A 20553-nucleotide genomic window follows, 5' to 3' on the forward strand; every position below is an offset into this window, starting at 1 on the left:
TTCATAATTGTATATGTTATTTAACGATGTCCGAAAAAAAATCAAGATTGTATTCACCCAGGAAAAAAAATTGTCGGACGCAAAATGTCGCACATTACGTAGAACTGGAAAGTCGCATTTGCTTGTGTAGCCGGAGGGGTAAAATTTGGTGGTTAATAACGGAAATTATACTTCTTAGCTGAGTTTCAGAATTTTTAGACATAATCTATGTGTACTTAGCAGTATGAAATAAATATTTTTATTGTTTATTATGTTTAAAAAAATGATAAAAACACTAATTTCGGCTGTTTGACTGTTTTCCCCTAACTTTGCCGGCCTGTACTTTAGTCAGAAGAGTCATATTTTAATTCAATACGCTACTTATAAATGGAAGTAAATTAACTGAAATTCAAATCTGTATATGCGTGGTTTGGGAAGATTTTGGCAAGCAAACACGATACAAGCACCAAAATAAAAATATTTTAAGTGCGACTTAAAACAAAAACCGTTCTTTATTTTTTTTTAACTCTATCCAGTCATTCAACTCTATCTAGCGGTTAATATCCATTATAAAAATGTTGCATCATACTGATGGTGCAATGGATACAGCTCCTCTACCGAGCCCCTTATCCGAAGCTCGGCACGGGGTGTCCCTGTGTCGCGACGCAATGATTGCAACTTGTTATTTTGTGAAAAGAGAAAAAAAAAGTATATATATATATATATATTTCGATGCCACGTTTTCATATATATATATATATATATATTAAAACGTGGCATCGGGGTCGTCGGAGCAAAAGTGCTCCACATGCGCCGAGTGAACGGACAACATTCGCCGCGCGTTTGTGACCACAGCCTCTCCTCGGGAACGCTGTCAATTGCTGACCCTCTTGCCATCAACTTTGGCAAGAAATGAAGACCAGAAAAGCATCCCAGGGGCATCGATCTACATCATTAATAGGTCCCGGAAGCTGAGGGAGGACAACGGCGTGTGGTATGTGCCCGATCTCTATACAAAGTGTAAGGTGAGCCCTGAAAACATATCTGCAGCGGTTGAGTACTACATGGAAGACGAGTTAGAGTGTTCTAGGCCGAGTCCCAATCAGAAGGACGTTATTTCCGTTGTGCTCGATGGCCAGAAAACGCTCAAGCCGAAACGTTTTATGACACGGTCAATCAAAAAAGCGTTTCATGAATATAAAAGTGACCATCCCGACTCAAGCATCGGATTGACGAAGTTTTACCCCCTGCGACCCCGATGGGTTAAATGCAATCCCCAGCAAGAAGCGTGCGTTTGTCTGTACTGCGCAAACTATCTCTGTGTCGCCTCTCTACAAAACGCTTCTGGCTCACAACTTGACGCAGCGGAATTGAACTCGGCATTCATTTGCAACCCGCCATCGCGCCAGTGCCTTTTAAGCAAATGTGACCATTGTCCCAAAGGCCAGTCCTTTACACTCGAAAAACTCAACATTTCCGAGGATGAAGAGATAGTTTTGGCAGCATGGGAGTCAGGCGAGCTCGTGAAAAAGACTTTAGATCCGGTCACTTTTCTGTAAGAGCTTCGTGTGTCTGTCTTAAGGTGGATCATTTACAACCATATCAGACAGACGCAAGGCAAAGTCATCTATGAAGAAAAGCAGTGCGCGCAGCGTGGTAGCATTGTCTTCCACTTCGACTTTGCTGAAAACTGGACTGTTATCCTTCTTGACGAGATTCAAGCGTACCACTGGAAAAAAAAATCAGGTCTCAATATTTACGTGTGTGGTGACGACTAGAAAGTCGACATACACTTTTTCCGTCATCAGTGACGACTTGCATCATGACTGCGCTCACGCCTCTCTAGCTGTACAAAAAGTGAGAGAGTGGGTCGATGACAACCTTGCTGTGTACTCTCATTTGACTTATGTAAGTGACAGTGCCGCCAGGCACTTCAAGAATCGCTTCCAACTTCATGAATTCCAAAAAAAATGTTTTTCCTAAGGCCCATTGGCCACTGGGCACGGAAAAACGCGTGTGACGGAGTTGGAGGGCTCGTCAAACACCAAGCAACGCTTCACAACTTGAGACAGCTCACAGAAAAGGCCATACAGTCTGCAAAATGCATGGTGAACAGTCTTTCCCAAAAACTAAAAGGAGTGAATTTCACAATTCTGGACGAAGACGAGGTTGTTGAATTCCGTGAACGCAAAAATGAAGGGTGGGTGGGAGTGCGCGCCTTTCCTGGTATTCAGTCGTGGCATGTGTGGCTATGCAAAACATCAGAAGCTTCGACCTGTGACTTGGACTGAGTGGCACCGATGTCGGGTCCCCTTGGAAGAAACTCTAAGTGCACACCGTCAGAAAATGTTGGCGTCAAAATTTGTCAATTTTGAAACCTATGAAGGGAGAACTGTGTCGTATATGATGTGTAATTTATTATATTTAATGGTAAATTTATTATAACGTGCCAAAGAGTCTCTCAAAGTAAGAAGTCGCAATAACTGCGTCGCAAAACGGGGGCGCACACCGTGCCGAGCTTCGCAGAAGGGGCTCGGTAGAGGTGCTGTATCTATTACACCATCAATATAATGCAACATGTTTTTAATCTATAGTAACCCCCAAATAAAGTAGAATGACTGGTCAGAGTTTGAAAAAAATCGAGAACGGGACTTTTTTTTTTAAATTGGCCTTAAATATTTTTATTTTGGTGCTTGTCTCGTGTTTGCTTGCCAAAATCTCCCAAACCCGCGCTTAAATAAATTTGAATTTTAGTGAATCTACTTACATGTATAATTAGTGTATTTACTTAAAATATGACGTTTCTGACTGAATTATTTCCTAAGATACAGGCCTGCAAATTTGGGGAAAAAACGGTCAAGGAGCCGAAATTTATGTTTTTTTATTTATTTTTTAAAAATACTAAACAATAACATTATTTTTTTTCGTATTTCTAATTACATATAGATTGTGCTAAAATATTATGAAACTCACCTAAAAAGTATAGCTTTAGTTATTAATCACCAAAGTTGCCCCCTCCGGCTATGCAAGCAAATGCTACATTCCACCTCTACGTGATGTACGAATTTTTGCGTCCGACAATTTTTTTTCTTGGTGAAAATAATTCTGATTTTGTTTATTTTGGACATCGGGAAATAATATATAAAATTATGAAGCAAATTAAAAAGGTCGACCAGCCACCCCCTGTTTGATCTTATCTGAAATCAATCTGCTGTGCTTTTTGCTCGGCGTTTCTTCCGTCTCCGAAAATAAACCTCCAAAACAATTACAAACTAAAAAATTGTCAAGGTGCAGGCGAGCTGGTGTATGTTGATAATGATGCAAAATCCCGAGACTGGGAATGAAATTCGAAAGAAATAGTGTAAGAAGAAGGGAAAAAGGGGACAGGAAAAAGTCTCAAACTCAGTTGAGTTGAGTTTGAGACGTTATTCCTGACCTGAGTTTTCAGCTGAGTTTAGTTTGAGACGTTGGCCTGTCCCCTTTTTTCTGTCTTACACTTTTTCTTTCAAAATTCATTCCCAGTCCCAGGATTTTGCATCATGTACAAACTAAACTTACAATATGCCAGCGTCACTCGGGCGGCGTTCGATCGGATTACTACCAGCATGCAAGGGGGTGGGGAGGCAGATTGCCAGATCGCTTCAAAGTTTTTCTGAGCCTGAAGTGACCCCCAACCACCTGCCTGCCCCTGGCCGTTTCGAACTGGACGAGTATCGTTAAAGGCGGGGGCTCAGAATTTTCTTCAGCGTGGCAGAAGATTCCCCCTCTTTTCTTTTTTTCCTCCTCCCCTTTCCTCCTCCATTTTCCTCCTCGCTTTTTACGGCCTTCTCGCACGAGTGCTAATGGGCTTACCGGCCCCCCGACAAAATCTCTGTAACCCTTCAAGGTTCTCTGCTTCAATCCCAAAAGCCAGGGATTAGTTAGGCAGGCTGGATATGAGCTCGGAAGGGTTCGGGCTGGTTCGCTTTTCTTCTTTTTTTCTTTTTTTTGCTCTTTTTCTGCAGTTCTAAAACACACTCAGATAGTCAACACCAACTAGCCCAACAACAAGTTCTTTTACATTCAGATACTTTCGCATGCGGCCACACACGCGACACCACCGCATATTTATCTCGAGTGAACGGAAGTTGAACATCACAGCAGAAGGAAAAAAGATGGGTATTTTTATCCGAACTTTGAGCTCTACCCAGAGAGTTCAAAATTTGTCGTTCTAAAAACGGCACACTGAAGAGTGATTATATCACTATTGCGTTTTTTTTGTTTTTGTTTTTTGTACAAAGTAATAATCATGAGTAATTACAAGTCAAAGATATTGCAGTCAGAGGGACCCACTCTGACCATTTCTGGGGCATAATATATAGACGCTTTACACACGCGCCAAATTGAGCCGCCATAGCTGCCCTTCTCTTGTCTTACCGAGATGCCGAGCCACTGAAGCGGGCGTTGACGGGTCTTCACAAGGGCCTATGCTGGGCACAAGTATACAGTAGCATCTAGAATGGCAATAACCTGTCCTGCTGTGGTAATGATGAAGTGAAGCGAACGGAATAAGAGGGAACAAAAACTGAAGGTCAGTTATGGCGGCGCCCTTGCACAGCTGCTGTAAAGCGTCTATAGGTTCGTACTACAGGTGTTTTCTAGAGTGACGGCCGCCTCGTTGAAGCTACTAAGAAGAGTAAAAACAAACTTCCATAAAAACTGAAACGGTTTATGGTATATTTCATCTATCTTCAGCCTTTGAAAAAAATTTCTTCGTGGCCAAACGTGCATTTAGTTTCTGTCGACAAATGTAACTGAAAACTTGACACCCGACAAATATCTAGCGTATCAGCAAAGAGAACGGGAAGCATGGAGATAGAACCGCAAAATCACAATTTTCTTCGCGTAAAATAGTGCAACTAGCAATATTATGCCACTAGCAATATTATGCCATTTATTAAAAGACAGCAGGTATTACGAAGTTTTCATTCTCTTCTGTTCGCATTTGTTCGCTGATGAAGAAACGGAATGCCCAGATAGCCTCTGCGGCCCTTACATAATTGTTTGGGGCTTTGTCAGGGTGGGCGAAGGCCATCTCCAAGAAAACCCAGGAGTTCGGAAGGTGTACTACCGCAAGTTTTGGGGCTGCTTGGATAATTTAGGTGTCTGGCGTTCCCCGCCTACTTAGAAAAGGAGTGGAACAGCGATCAGCTCAACGTCGTCACCAAGCGGGAAATCATGCCGAAATGTGTCCTTGAACACGTGCGAGGTCTTTACCCGAACCCAGCCGGGATTCGCCACAATTAATCTACGAAAAAAATTATAAAAAGGGGTAGGCTTAAACGATTTGGCAGTTTTTGAATATAGTCATGCGGACTAACTGTCCACAAGTACGGAAAGTAATGCAGTAGAGATGCAGAGCTCTATTGTGTTCTTTATGTCCATACTTGTCTTTCGCGCTGTACGCCAATTAAAATGAATTTTGCAATATCTGTAGATTATTATGCCTGGTTATGTTGTCTTTAAAAGAAAAGTAATCAAGCAAGTTCGGTATCGTGCCACAATTTGTGCATATACAATTTTATGTGGAATTTAAATTCAAAACAGTACTTCCGCGGGAAATAATGCATCCGTCGTTCTTCGTCTTCCTGAAGCTATGAACTACCGATCCCGGCTACAGGACTTTTGGGTCCACAAAATATCACGCTCAGTAGAAAATTCGCCTTTTCTACCAAAAGTACTGAAAATTATTTATTTTTCAAACAGGTCGGGTAGTGATGCGTGTTTGAGTGTAGAACCGTTGACTGGGCACTGGTTTGCGCCAAGAGTGCAGTGCTTCCTTTCATGCTGCCCGCGACGAGAGTTGAAATTTGAATATAGTAGAAATAAAATCAACTGACACCCTTAGAATTATTTTAAACTTGCGCTTTTTTCAGGCATTAAGATTTTTATCGCACCTTTTATTCATTGTCGTCTTCGATGAGGGAACAACTTGCCGAGGAGGCCGCGCTGTCCGCGTACGCGCCTTGACAGATAAGGTCGCGAATCCTTTTCACGAATCTTTAAAGACCAAGCATAAAAATGAAAGACGCAGCCACTTTACGCCAATCAATTAAGCCAACTTTATGTTTTGGGTAGACGTCTTGCGAGAGTTGCAGTATTTTTAATTATGCCTAATAAATTAAATGTTTAGGACTAATTACCAAACTTTTTTAGATGTATTAAGAACCAAAATGTCAATTGGAAAGTTCTAGAGCTGCTTGAGAAACACCCGAATTAGCTGTTTTCAACGTGATGCGGCTCGCGTGGCTTCCTTCTGACTACTAGTAATAAAGCTTATGAAACATGACAAAATACCCCGTGATAAAACATTCAATTTCGAATGTCCCGGGATTTGTTTTCATAGGCCGGAAAAAAAAAAGAGATGCATGCAAGACGCGTGCCCCACGCTTTATTTATATCAGAAAAGAGCTGCCCTCTATTTTATATACAACGTTTATTTTATTTTTTTTTCACCTACCAGATATTAGAAAAAAACGTGGAAATTAACGTTTTGTGGATGTGAGCTAAACGGCCAGGCGAAGATTGGGTTCAAGAAAGAACCCAACAAAAACCGACTGATTGCCTAACATTTGTTAATGAACTTTTTGATTAGAAAAAGAACGGGATAGTTGATTTATAAAGTTGTTGGGCGTAATCGAAAGCCACCAAATTGTCCAGTGAAAATTAGCGCCATTGCGGTTTGTGTAGGTGAGCTATACGGCCAGGCGAGGATTAGGTTCAATAACGAACGCAACTAAAACCGACCGATTGCCTAAAATTCGCTACTTAACCTTTTAATTAGAAAAGAAAACGGCATCTTGTATTTAGAAAGTTGTTGGCCATAATCGCAAGCCACCAAACCGTCCATTCTTAAAAAGATGTAACGCGCGTACACTATTATACGGCGTCCTCCTAATTTGGGCGCGAAAATATAGTTCTGATTTTATGTGGGCTCCATCTCCGCGTAGCACAGCCTAACGCCATGAAGCTAAAGCGGCAAATCATGCGCATCGTTGTGACAACGCCACTGTAGAAGGGGCGAGGAGTGCGGTGGCCGAAAAGATTGCGGTAACACGATTCGCGTCCAAATTAGGCTTTTTAGGACGCCGTGAGCCACTTCACGTCCACTACATCTCTTTAAAAATGAATGATTTGGTGTTTTGATGACTATAGATAAGGCACAAACCGCAATTGCGTAACTCTGACGTCTTTTTTAGAAAAATGTCTAGTCGTTAAAAAAAATCGCCCTGTATAAGCACGATTGTAAGGCAGTTCTTTACGTCCGGCGACATCATTACGGCATGGAAGGAGACGTTGACCACAGATCATACTCTGTGTATGATCTGTGGTCACTTTTTTTTTCGTACGAGAATGAGCAAACATTTGATACCAAATAAAATAAATTTAGCATTCACCAAATTCGGCTTGTTTACTTGATTCAAATCGATATTTGATTTGATTACACTTATTTGTACCCGCACACGCCTACTTTATTCCCTAATGAGTTACAAGTAATAATTACACTGTTTTTGTTTTTTTTTTTTTTGTCGTGCGAGGTCATCACAATTTATTATTAACAATCGGAGCTATGCGATTACGCAGAGGAGGCGGATTTGAAGATATTCAAAATTGTTCTGAATACACAAACAACTTCAAACGTCTTGCTGTTTGGGTCGTTTCCTACACGCAAGACCAATAATAAAGCCAGCACCTTATAGAGGAGACTATTTCTATCAACTCAACGCGCAAACACGATGTGAAGCGTGTCTGCGTACGTTGGAAAAGAGATAGTGGCGAGCAAACCATAGCGTCGAATGTCCAGGCATCAAAATGTCCGTGCACCGAAATATCCGCTCACCGAAAAGTCCCACACCGAAAAGTCTCTGCAGCAAAAAGTCCGTACACTGAAATGTCTGTGCACCAAAAAGTCCGCACCGAAATGCCCTACAGCAAAACGCTCTACACCGAGAAGTGCTAGACCCACTGCGGATGGGATCCTCTGTCACCTCTGCCGGTTTACGAACCATGATGATTCAGAACCACTGGTCTATGGAGCGCCATCCCTGATATACAGAAAACGCCGCTCGTACTTCCCGTTGTCGCCATGAATCCGCCTAAAGAACGAAAAATGCCAAATCAGATATTTATATTAAAATTGATACTTCAATGACTACTTCTTTGAGCAGAACAAGGCATTTGTGCTCTCACAACAGCAAAGAATCGTCTTCCAAACCAATGCTAAAAAAGAGCCAATGCAACTCGTTGGGAAGAGCAAGTGCCAAGCTCGCTCAAAACAGCTACTCGGTGGGTTCAGCTCCTTGTCGCAGGTGTGCCGGCTGGCTTCTGGATAATCTTTTCAAATCCTTGAAGCTTTCATTTCCTCCACCCCAAACTTGTAAAAAAAAAAAACAAAAAAAAAAACAGGCAGCTGGCAAAAAAATACAAAAAAAGTCGGAAAATGGCGAGGAGGAAACGAGAGGCGATTTCCTCCTTTCACAGTGGCGAGAAGGAAAGTGAGGGTCGGTTCCTCCTCTCTGCTTGCGGGCCGGCCTTTAAACAGTGCGTTCGTGTGATCACTACTACGTGATGCACGTTAAAGACCCCCCCCCCCCCCCCGGGCTGGCGGCCACAATTACTGATATGCACACGTCACTCTGCACTGGCAAATAATCCAGCACATCCGGGACACTCGTCGTCTCATTTAATTGCCTGACCAACTTCGCGCAATCTGAATATCACACCCGAACATTTCTAAACCTGATTTTGTGAAAACCAGTGACGCGTGAAAACGTTATTTGAAACTGAAACTGTGGCGGAACATGGAAACCGGACTTCGAACTTTGCGCACTTGAACTTCAAAAAATTTCGAAACCTAAGTTTCTTTTCGAATTTAGCGCTAAAAGAGAATCAAAACGTTCGACTTTATGTAGAAAGAAATTCGAAATCTTCGAATTTACCGAACTTTATGTCTATAAGATTTCGAAACGTTCAAATGTTTCGAATTTCAGATCCAAAGAAATTCGAAACATTCGAATCTCTCACTTTTTCAGGTTAGGAAAGTTCGAAATCTTCGAATTTCTCGAACCTCAAGTAAAAAAATATTTGAAATATTCGAACCCGAACTTTTAGAAACCGTGAAAGTTTCGTACTTTTCGAATTCGAAACTTCACGATTTTTGAAAGTTGCGAATTTTTCGAATTCGAATCTTCGTACGGTCGAAAATATCGAACCTTTCGAATTCGAACATCAGTTCGGTTCGAAAATATCGAAATCTTTCGAAATCGAACCTAGGGTGGTTCGCGGCATCCCTACTTCCGAACGTGTCCCTTTTCTGTAGCCACCGCCGCCTTACAGTGTTTATACAAAGACACACTGAATTCCTACTTATTGTAATGCGTTTATTTGAAGAATTAACTAGGGATTTGCGTTGCTGCGGTTGAAAGCGTCGATTGCGCACCTACGTAGAAACCTTCATATGTAAAATCCCATTGTGGGGCCTATTAGGGTTCCTAAAAAATATTGACGTACCCTTTAAGAAATGATGAGGTTTGACATGTCCATCGAAGTTTTCTAAGATGTATATGTACCAGTAAAGAGTTTTTGAAAGATATGAGATTTTCGTCATAGTATTTAGGAACCTGTGGAGTATTTGTATATAATTCCAGGGCAAGCACGTGGCCTTTCAAAAAAGTTCCGTTACCCTTTAGAACATATACGTTAGAGACTCCGCTTGGCCATTTTGTATCAGGCGACTGCAATAAATGGTCGCTCAGTGCCGGCTTCCCGTCCCACACGTGGAGCCATCTCGTAAAGCAGCTCGATGTGCGGATGAAAAATGTCTCAGTACCTTGTTTTTGCGCCTGCTTGTCCTTCCGGCTTCAGAAGGTCGTACAGCGAGCGAAAACGTCGGCGTCGACGCCACCAGTACGGAACCAGCGACGACAGCGTCACCTTGCTCAGGATTTTGTGAACGAAGGCGGAAGTAGTTTCGCTTTCGTGGTTTTCGCTAAACATGTTGCTGACAGTGTGTCCGTGGTATGGTGCACTTGCTTGGTTTTAAGCGTTGAACTACCGCACATCTCATGAATTTTCCCAGCAGCATTGTGAATACCTAGAGATATATTTTGGCGGCGAAGAACTCGGTTGCCTCTTTTGGTCTGGTCGCTTGTGCTAACAGCTGCGCCCTGGGTTGGTGTACTCGTGGACTTTTATTCTCTTTGAGATTTTCTACATGCATGTAAAACTATTTCAACATTAGACTTCCATTTACCGTTTAAACTGCACATTTTTTATATGGTTCAAACTGATTTGTGCCTCTCAAATGCTGAAAGGATCAGGGGATATGAAATCTTGAAAGCTATGAAGTGTTGAGGGTGTTTGAAAGGCTGAGGGGTCCGATGTGCTGAAAGGGTTTGAAGGGCTGAGAGGTTTCCATTACATGGGGCTGGAGTATTTATTTGAATTCGCATAGATGTGAAAAAAGAAACTGTTTGAGTGTGTACTCAATTTAATGAACAAGCTGGTTGCTAATGCAATAATTTATTTGTTTTAAAGTAGTTAGATTCTTAGATCAAACGTCCTTTCTTAAGTAAAAACCCAATTGCGTAACTCGTGCTGTACGCATTCCCCCCATGAAGTTACTATACATCTTTACCCTTTACTTTATTCAAAAGCAACAAAAGTATGTTACTCCTGCCATATCTCGAAAAGTAACGTAACCATTACCTCGCGAAAAGTAACTAGTTATATGTAAAGCGTTACGTAATAACGCGTTACATACAAGTCTGGAACGGAATTACACATACCTAGATGGCACACATAATGTCCAACGGTCCAACAAGCTTCGTGCTCGCCAGAATTCAGTGTAAGATCTACGATTCGCGAATCCGTAGCAACAATATTTATTTAGTCGTTTAACACTTGCGGTGCCCTTAAACTGTCCGTGCGCATACAGAAGAGTGCACCTATAGGAAGTCACATGCCTTTTGGCGTATATACAAGGCACACAAAAGCATGCACAGTTTGTATAACAAAAACATGTTATGTGAAAAGAAAATGGTGCACGAAAGGAATCAAACTAGAAATATTATAAAATATAAGTTTGCCTCATAAATGAAAATATGACCTGTAACATAATAAAAATGAAAGGCACATGACAGGACTCATACAGCAATATTTACAAAAAAAAATATTTCAAATGCAAGGAAGAACGAAAATTCAGTTATCGTGTACAGAAAATTTTACACATAGAAATATGTACCTCAGACGAGCTATTACTTTTGACCAGCCTTGAAAGTAATCCAAGGCAGGGTCTGGGTTTTCTTGTAATTCATTATTTTCTTGTAATTTAGTAACTAGTTCGTTACTTTTTGAAAATGTAATTTATAATGTTATCCCAATACATTTTCAGTAACATAGTACTGAAAATACTCGTTACAATTCTTCTCTATAGGGTCAATGAAGGGCGATGCAATGGCCTTCGCGTTTTCAGCGTGGTAACACAAGACGGAGGTTCGCTAGCTAAAAGAATGCTGGCGAGGGAAAGGAAAGAAATTCATGGAAAGCACGACAGTCACGTTATAGCCCGTTTTTGGACTCGTTCGTACCGTCAGCCAAACTGGCACAATTCGACTGTTTATATAAAGGCAACCGGCATCGACTTCATGGGAGACGAACGGACGGTTTAAAGTTCGCAGGAGAGCAGAAAACTAATGGCTCATAAATCTATCGCGTGGCGTTCATGAGGAGTAGGACTGGGGACACCGTGACCGTGGTGCATATGTCCGCCTCCAACCCCCCCCCCCCCCGCTCTGTCCTCCTCCTTCGTTCCTCCCCCCCCCCCCCCCCCCCTGCGCTTTTTTCTTCAAAAGACAATCAGTGTGTCTTTTTCTTTTGCAGTTGTCGCACTAAACAGTCCTCTACTTGTCGATGTTTCTGCCTACACACGCCCACCCCGCAAACACAGAAAAAGTTATGCTGCTCATCCTTGACAGCCTTGTGAAAGCTGAATACTGGCTGAACCAACAAACTCTTGATTCTGCCACTTGAGCTTACAGTGCCGAATGCGTAAGGCAAAAACATAAGGGCAGCAATGGAAGCAGCGCATTGAGAAAGAAAAGATGTACCGTAACCCTCCTGTCAGTTTAAACACTAACTTTCGACAGCAGTCAATAAGAAGGCCGGGGAGCATAATCGGAACGACTTGGGGCTTCGAAACTGAACTCATATTCTTAGAACCTAGAATTCTGGGGTTCTTGTTAGCGGATTGTACGTTTGGGAACTTGAATCGTAATTTTAGGGTAATGGAACACAGCCCAAGTGTTCTGAGGTTAAACCCTGACTGACTTGGACACTGGATTTCAGACGGTGTAAGGCGGTTGAAAACGCATAAGAGACATGGAAGCCTGGTCTTCACTCACAAGCGTGTGTGTTATTAAATATTTTTCTGAGTGTCAAAATTCCGTTCAGCTGAAAGATGGTGCATTATTATATTGTGTGGAATTTTGGTTCTCTCCCGGTTGAACAGCGCACAACTCGTTTATCGCGAACACCCGTCTAAATATTTTAGAAATTTATAGAGATGTCCTGAAGTATTAACCTAGAATAATGAGCAGATAGAACTGAATGTGTTTTATTTTCCTGGGGTCCAAAATTTTCCTCTTAAACACGCAGTATACATATGTGTCTTTTGTGTGTTTTTTCGGAGTAACGCAAAAGTTATGGAATAAGTAAATGAGTAACTAATTAATTACATTTTCACAAGGAGTAATTTGTAACGATAAATAATTGCACTTTAGGCCAAGTATTTAGAATTGTAATTAATAACTTTTTGAGTTACAGGCACAAGTCTGCTTTCGACCAATCGAATCTACATGACCCGCCCCAAACTCGATTCTCCGCCAGATCGCTTCCCCGCAAAAGTCCTCGTCAAATGTGGCGCATGTATCCCCTTTTCCGGCAATGAGAAGGCTGCGGGAAGGAGAGGAGAAAGGCGATGAACTTTCTGCACCGTTTAGTTACTCTAAAGGAGCCAGTCAAACAACGCAAAAACGGCCTGTTCACGACGTTTCTCGTTTTTGTGCATTTTAATAAGCAGTTAAAGCAACCACGTACAGAAAAAGAAGCAGGATAACGGCACATTCATTATTCGTGACTGGTCTTGCCGAATAACGCAAACGCGCAAAGACAACGAGCACAATGACAATGTCCCTTTGCCACTGTTTGATTGGCTTTATCAGATAATAGTGCCGGCTACGGTTAGGCTTAGTGTGAAGCCGGATACAGGCCTTCCATCCCTTGAACGTGTAATTCTCAAGTTTTAGCAAATGCAGACGTCCGGGTATCACAACTTTCGATGTATAGGCTGGTTTCAGTGTACACGAGGCGTTGTACTGCGCTATGTTTAATGCTATTTTGAAGCAAACATTCAAGTTGCAGCGAATGTGCTACTGCTCCGACAAGAATGTGGTTTTTTTGCACGAGAGAAAAGCACGATCACAGTATTTGGTAGTCAGTATACTCTTTTGTACTTACGTATGTGCGAGCTCATGTGTTATGAGTTGAGTCATAGAGTAAGTGTGTGGAACATCCTCCACAACTGCAACGCGTTCTTTCTCACTGCAGTGGCCCCCAAGTTTTGCCATTCCTAAACAAAATGGATGGTCTTAGATCACACCAATTTTGGTTGCACACTTTATCCATTAGCTACTATTCTAAGACTGTGTCCACGCAATTTTTCTTTTCAGATCGTTAGGAAACGTGGCAAAGCATGCACAGTGCAAGACCTTGAGAAAAGTAGAACTCATTTATCCCCGTTTCGCTTAGCGATATGTATATGGAGCTGGTGAATGTCAAAATATGGAGGCGAGCTGGTGAATTGACTGCATAACATGCAAGAATCGCATTGTTTCAGCCGTATCTTAGGCATCTGCGTCATGCTCATGCCGTTACTTCGCCGAACATGCCTCTAGAAAGTTATTGTATTTTATTATGCTTACTTGATTGTCGAATACATTCTGGGAATACCTAAGCTAAAGTAGCTAAAAGGAAATCTAGACCGATTGGTATAGTAGAAATTGCCAGCGCTGACCAGCATGTGGCTCACAAATGCCCCGTGCTTTAGTTTGTATTTTTTTTTTTCTAAACCGGCTCTTGTACTGGTATCTCTCACAATGTCCGCCAATGTCTTGTTTAAAACGAGAAGTCATAATTTAGCCTATCTAAATATAAGTTAAATCATTAGTATATTTTGAGTATATATCATACAGTGTGTCAAAATGCTAGGTAGCCTTTTACAGCGGAGCTGTGAACGGCTAAGTTCCGCAGGATCGTGTCCGTGTATGTCGACGCAAACCTACCTGGACAGCTACCGCCATCTACAAGCGACGGCGGCAAGCACACAACCAGTATGGTTTCCGCCGTCGCTCGTAGATGGCGGCAACCTTGCCAGCTACAATAGGAGAATGAATAGTTGGGCGCGTTGGTGGCACTTCATCGTAGGAAACAGCGCGAAAAACAGACGATGACGAAGAAGAAGCACACAGTGTATCTATTACAGCTCCGCTGGTCCTCCTCCTTCAAGAGAGTGGAAAGGCTGAACTTTTTTTTAACGACGTGAAGCTTGTAACTTTACGCACAACAGAAAAACAAACAGACACAACAATAAACGAGTCTTGACTTTTGCGACATATATTTCGAGTGGTTACTTTTATATAGACCTTCAGGTATATAAATGCGATATAAATTACAGCCCACCGAGGCAGAACCGCTGGATCAATCGTTATGAACGTAATTATGTTAATTCCGCACTCACGATCGATTTTGCATTCTCTCATCGTGGCCGCTTTGCCTTTTTAACATTATTCGGTAGGAACAGTTCAGATGGTCGAGTTGAAAAGTAGCTGCCAGGGCATCAGTGCATGCGTCCACTGGCTACCTAAAACTAAATTCTGAAAGGTGACGTGATTTCGGAATCGATGGCGAGCTGGAGGATTGTCCCGCAGTCCGGTGTACACTAAAGGCAACATCCCCGTAATTGTGTAACATACCGCGGATCGGTATTTGCAGAGTATGCCCTTGAGTTTGGTATCTCCAGTGGCGCACTGAAGCCGCCTGTCTATTGCAGACAAGTAAGCCAGTTGACGGGGGTGACTGGGCAATATTTTCCGCCGTGAGAGTACAAACTATTGTTGCACTCCTGTATCGAAACCTTTAGCCTTGAATATTCGGAACACGAGTCGCAGCCAAACGTTGATTTTTGGACGCGCAAATGACGCTTGTAGAAAGCACAGCAGTACACTCTCTCGTGTTCTAGGATTACGGTGCAGGGTACGTGTCTCCCACTAGTGTGTTAGCGTCCTATCGAGCCACACATCACAAGTGGTGCCGCAGTGAAAACAAATGACGTCACAAACACCGGAGTGTCATGCTGTACGATGATATATGATCCTGGTGGTTGTTGCTAGGAGTCCCGGTAAAAATGTACGAACCAACGTGAGTGTCCTTGTTGTTGTAAATTCCAAAATCCAGAACGACGAAGCCTACGTGAACTGTGAAGCTCGAGTGCGACTTGGATGAAAGCAGGCCTTTCCCACATCCACCACCACTGCGAGACACTGCCATTATCGCGGCCAGCGATAATTGTACTTCCCAGACGTAATCAGGCGTGGGTTGTATGTCACTTGGGGCCTAAAATGCCTGATTTGCAGACAAACGGAAACTATTGAGCGTGTTTGCGTGAACTGTTGGGACGCTGCCTTTTTAGGGACGTTTTACAGCGTTCCTTAAAAAAAGACGTATGCCTTGATCATTTCACGGTTAGGTTTTTTCATAGAGAAGGAGGACAAAGTGTCATATGGCACGTTTATGGCGCTAGGGCTGTACAGTCTATGGCGATCACGCTTGGCGGTGCGGCACACTGAAGTTAGACCAAAATCGGTACGCGGATTTTTATAGAGGTTGCAATTCAGATAAAAAGTGTTATTGCAAAAACTGTGGACCCGCCTCAGTGGATTGTCCTGCTAGATACGCTAATGGGCATGAAAGAGGTTTAGCGCCGCCAACTGGCCCAAGTTATGGTCCTTGATGTTTTTTGTTGTGTTTGTTGTGTTTTGCGTCTTTTTGCCGTTTAAAGAAATATTTCGTGGCGTGCTGGAAAGACATTGCTAAATAATCTAATTGTTCTGGGCTCTGTTCCCGCCTTGCGCATGCGCTTTTTTTACTTCAATGCCGTCCCCCCCCCCCCCCCTCAAAGCCAATCATAGTCGAGTCTCGCAGCCACGCGTTTATCTAGGCTTCACTTTTGGGCTTTACGAAATGGCCAACACCTAGTCAAAGACGCTTAGTTGCAACCTTTAAAATAAATATGAAGTATTGTTGCTTGTAGCTGCCGACGAAGGGACGATGACCGTGCTCTTCAAATATGATTATAGATTCTCCAAACACATTTCCTCAAATACTTCATGGGGCCTGTTTGTTGTTGTTCTTGGGGTTGTTATCTTTGATTCTTGTGCATAAACTCAAGAGTAAGACTAGCTATAAACGTGCCTGATATAAAAAATAATAATCATATAGAGAAAAAGTAATTATCATTAGACTGTAAATGCGCAGGTGAGGCGATCTGGTGGTCGCTAATTATGTTGTTTAACATCTGCGTCTGTGGTGCAGAAAAGGAAAAACTTTTAGAGCGCAGCTCTTAGGGGCCCGTTCCCGGCTTGAGCGGCGTCGGCGTCGCCGTCGCCGTCGGCGTCGGCGTCGGCGTAACCAAGGTCATCCCAAGGTCACGTGGCCCCCCAAGGTCATCCCAAGGTCACTTGACCCCCAAGGTCACCCCAAGGTCACGTGACCCCTCCCCCAGGGTCACGTGACCCCCAAGGTCACGTGACCCCCTGAAGTCACGTGACCCCCGAGGTCACGTGACCCGCCCCCCAAAGTCACGTGCTCAGTCTCACGTGCTAAACGATTTCATTATTGTGATAGATTTTTCCTTCTTAGTGGACGACCTTTATGTAAAGTTTATTTTTTTTAGAATCTTTCTTCTATTCGTGCCAAAAGTTCTACAACGTTGTATTACCTAAGCCAATGTGCAAACATAACCAAGACTTCTTTCGCCTGCAAAAGAAAAATAAAGCTTGTGTATACTCTTGTTTTGTTTTTATGCATAATTTGAATTCGAAAGTTTTTGTGCAAAGTGAATTTAATAAACTTTTAGATTTCTTTTGTAACTTTCCGGGCCTGAGAAACGTCTCAGTATATTGAATGAAAATAAAAGTTTTGCGAAGGAACAGGACCACCGAAGAAGAGTAGTTAATACTCGGTCTGAAATAATTCTTAAAGGTTTTGTAACTTTGCGTGAAATTTGATAATTTCACTCACCCATAATCGCGTTCAATATTTGGCCTTGTACCTGGTCCGCAATGTCCAGCCTGGAAATATGAACATTTACTAAACTTCCACAATTCGATTCTTCGAGATCTAGATGACATCTACAACACAATCCTCTCTATACTCCAGTACCTGTCGCCCCTCTTTATTGAAGTTAGTATATGCTTATTGGCACTTCTCTACTAATATTTACCCGAAGAATCAAATGGACACTGGCAGAGCATTTATGCCCACCGAGGTTTTTGTTTAAACATTACCTCCGAGAAAGAAATACCCAGAACACAGTTTACGGCTCGACGCTCGTTTTCTTCCCTCCCGAAAACAGCCGGTCGAGAATGGGGTTTCACTCGCGCTCGATCACTTTCATTTTTTATGGTCACGCGGCGTTCAAACTAAAGCGTACCAAATGTATTCAAGGTCGTGGGACATCTAACGTCCACGCTCTATATTCAAAATAAATAGACGTAAGAAACTATCGTGGCTTCCGAGAAACTGCAAATACTTTCATTGAAAAAAAATGTGTTGCGCATATCGCAGGAACTACAGCGGCAGCGGAAAACGATTAGCACAGGTGACCGTCAACCGGAGCTGCAAAATCGCGACACACGGTGTTATTGTTCCCAACTTCGCCGATAGCGAGTGTGCCAGTCACGTTCCATGTCTAAACGCAGGGGTGGCCGACTGAAGGAAGCAATCCTAAAGCCCGCCCATTTCGAAAGCTATCTTATCCCCCAATTTTCTGCCGGCCACCCCCGCGTTGAGAGAGACACGGAACGTGACTGGCGGTCTTGTTGTCGACGTGCTCAGGAACAATATCCCCGAGTGGAGCAAAGTTTCTTGTGCTGATCTTTTTCCGCTGCAGTTGTACATAAAGTGCGTCAATTCTCAATATTTTCATGAATGATAATTAATGAGGTGACGAATGACTGAAGGAAACTAACATTTGACGAGGCGAAGCTTTGCCCGACATAAAGTAAAGGAAGTCTAGTGTCGCAGGCGTCGATGGCGGCGTAACAGTAGGATCGACCCTTGTTGCGAGGCTAACTCCTGCTCGAAACGCGGAGCTCCTTATGTACACGCTTGGGCTTCTGGAAAAATTGGCGTACTAGGTTGGGCGCGTAGAACATTTGTTCCTCGACCAAGTAACAGGGTTCTCAAATCTGTCAGAACGCGACATTCACAGAAATAACAAAAAGGTGCGTTCGCTCCCAGGCATCGAAGCTCAGCCGAATTCCGTGGGAGCACGATAACCATACGGCTACGGACGCGTTTGCTCGGAGATGCGCGTGGAATCACTCGTCCCTTTAAAAAGAGCATCGTCTTGATGCAACACGCAAAAAAAAACACAGTAAACCCATACAAAAATGGGCTATGGACGTCTATGGAAAATCCTATGGTGAGCTATCACCTCCTATTGCCCTCCATGGACAGCCATAAGAAACCATAAAACACGCTATAGCCACCTATAGAAAAATGTATGCCTTCAAAGCTATAGAATCTCGACCATTCCGGTTTCTATAGCTGGCTATAGAAAAATGTATGACTATGCAGCCATAGACTCGCGACTATTCAATATTCTTTAGCGAGCTATAGAAATATGTATGTCCTTAATACTATAGATTTGCGACTATTGAATATTCTTTAGCCGGCTATAGAGTAATGTATGTCCTTATATCTATAGAATCGCGACCATTGAATTTTCTTTAGCCTACTCTATAGTGTTTTAAGTCACCAAAGCTATAGGCCTCCGACCTTTCAATGTTCTTTAGCCGGCTATAGAGTGGTGTATGTCCCTAAATCTATAGACTCGCGACCATCGAATTTTCTTTAGCCGTCTCTATAGTGCTTTATGTCACCAAAACTATAGGCCTTTGACCTTTCAATGTGCTTCAGCCGACTATAGAGTAGAGTATGTCCCTAAATCTATAGAATCGTGACCATTGAATTTTCTTTAGCCGACTGAATAGTCTTCTGTGTGACCAAGGCTATAGCCTCCGATCTTTCAATGTTTTTTAGCCGGCTATAAAGGGATGTATGTCTCCCGAGCTATGGACTCGCGACCTTCAAATTGTTTTAGCCTGCTTAGGCAATATGAAACAAAAAAAACCCACGACCCTTTTTTTTATTTATTTTTTTATTGCAGATGTAGGAAAGTGAAAGAGAGTCATTCATGCGCTCGATCGGGGCGAGAATTTTCTTCAGCCAGGTTAACGGGGCGTACGTCGCAGCGGCTATGCGCCCGCGGTCACAAAAGCGTCCTTAGCTGCCTATAGGACTATTGCAGTTTTGCCGGCTGCTCTCCCTGCGCATTGCCTTATTTCGGTGTTGAGGTCATGAGCTCAATCTTCCGTTTTTTAGCTCTAATTATTTGTCGTTTCCAGTGTGTTATGTAAGTATATGTATTTCGTAGCGCGCCTTCTACTTTGTCCGTGTCCCTGCCATGTTTGTATTTCTTTCCGCCTGCTGCGTTAAATATATTTAATGGTTTTTTTTTTTTTTTTTGTATATTTTGTCCTTCTCGACGCGGCGTCAACGAACATAAACCCGCTGCTTACGCCACTACAGAGGTGAGCTTTACTCTTGTCACGACGGTTTATCGCGCTATAAAGCCGTCTATTGGACTCGTATAAAGTCTCGAAAGGGTGGTTTCGAATGCCGGTGCACATGTCATCGGTGTAGGTAGAGCAACGACGTAGCAATCGCGACGCGAGTGCTGACTGTGCCTCGATGTGACCGGCCGCGCTCGCTCTGTGGAAATGTAAACTTGGAACTCTCGAGCAGCGTTAGCTTACTGAAGATGCAAGACACTACTTTGTCGTCACGAATCCTTTGCCCTTCGAATCGCTGCAAAGCCGTTCCAGCGCCCGGCGTATACCCTACGCAGCGTCCTCCAACAACCATTCGCACAGCATCGGAACCCTCCGTCTGCGAGCGCCGGCAGTTCGCCGTCGCGGGGATTATGTTCGCGGGAGTTCATGTTCGCGGTGTTTCGTGTTCGCCGCAGGAGTTCATAAAATGCTCCCATTCAAGTCGCGGCGATAAATCATCGGCGCTCGCAGACTGCCAGTAGGCTCAGGAAAGGTTGCAATGCTGCGCGGGCGGTCGCTGACAGGCGCTGCTGCCTATAGGGTACGCCGAGCACTGGAACGTTTTCGCCGGCGTTCAGAGGGC

At 43.2% G+C, this 20553-nt stretch overlaps 1 pseudogene; it reads right to left on the minus strand.

Moving 5' to 3' along the window:
• The window catches only part of LOC115313290, a 152698-nt pseudogene that overhangs the window by 28309 nt on the left and 103836 nt on the right, over positions 1–20553 (minus strand).

This window comes from Ixodes scapularis, unplaced genomic scaffold (genome assembly GCF_016920785.2).
Source record: "Ixodes scapularis isolate PalLabHiFi unplaced genomic scaffold, ASM1692078v2 PGA_scaffold4__175_contigs__length_147842914, whole genome shotgun sequence".
Classification (NCBI taxonomy): Eukaryota; Metazoa; Arthropoda; class Arachnida; order Ixodida; family Ixodidae; genus Ixodes; species Ixodes scapularis.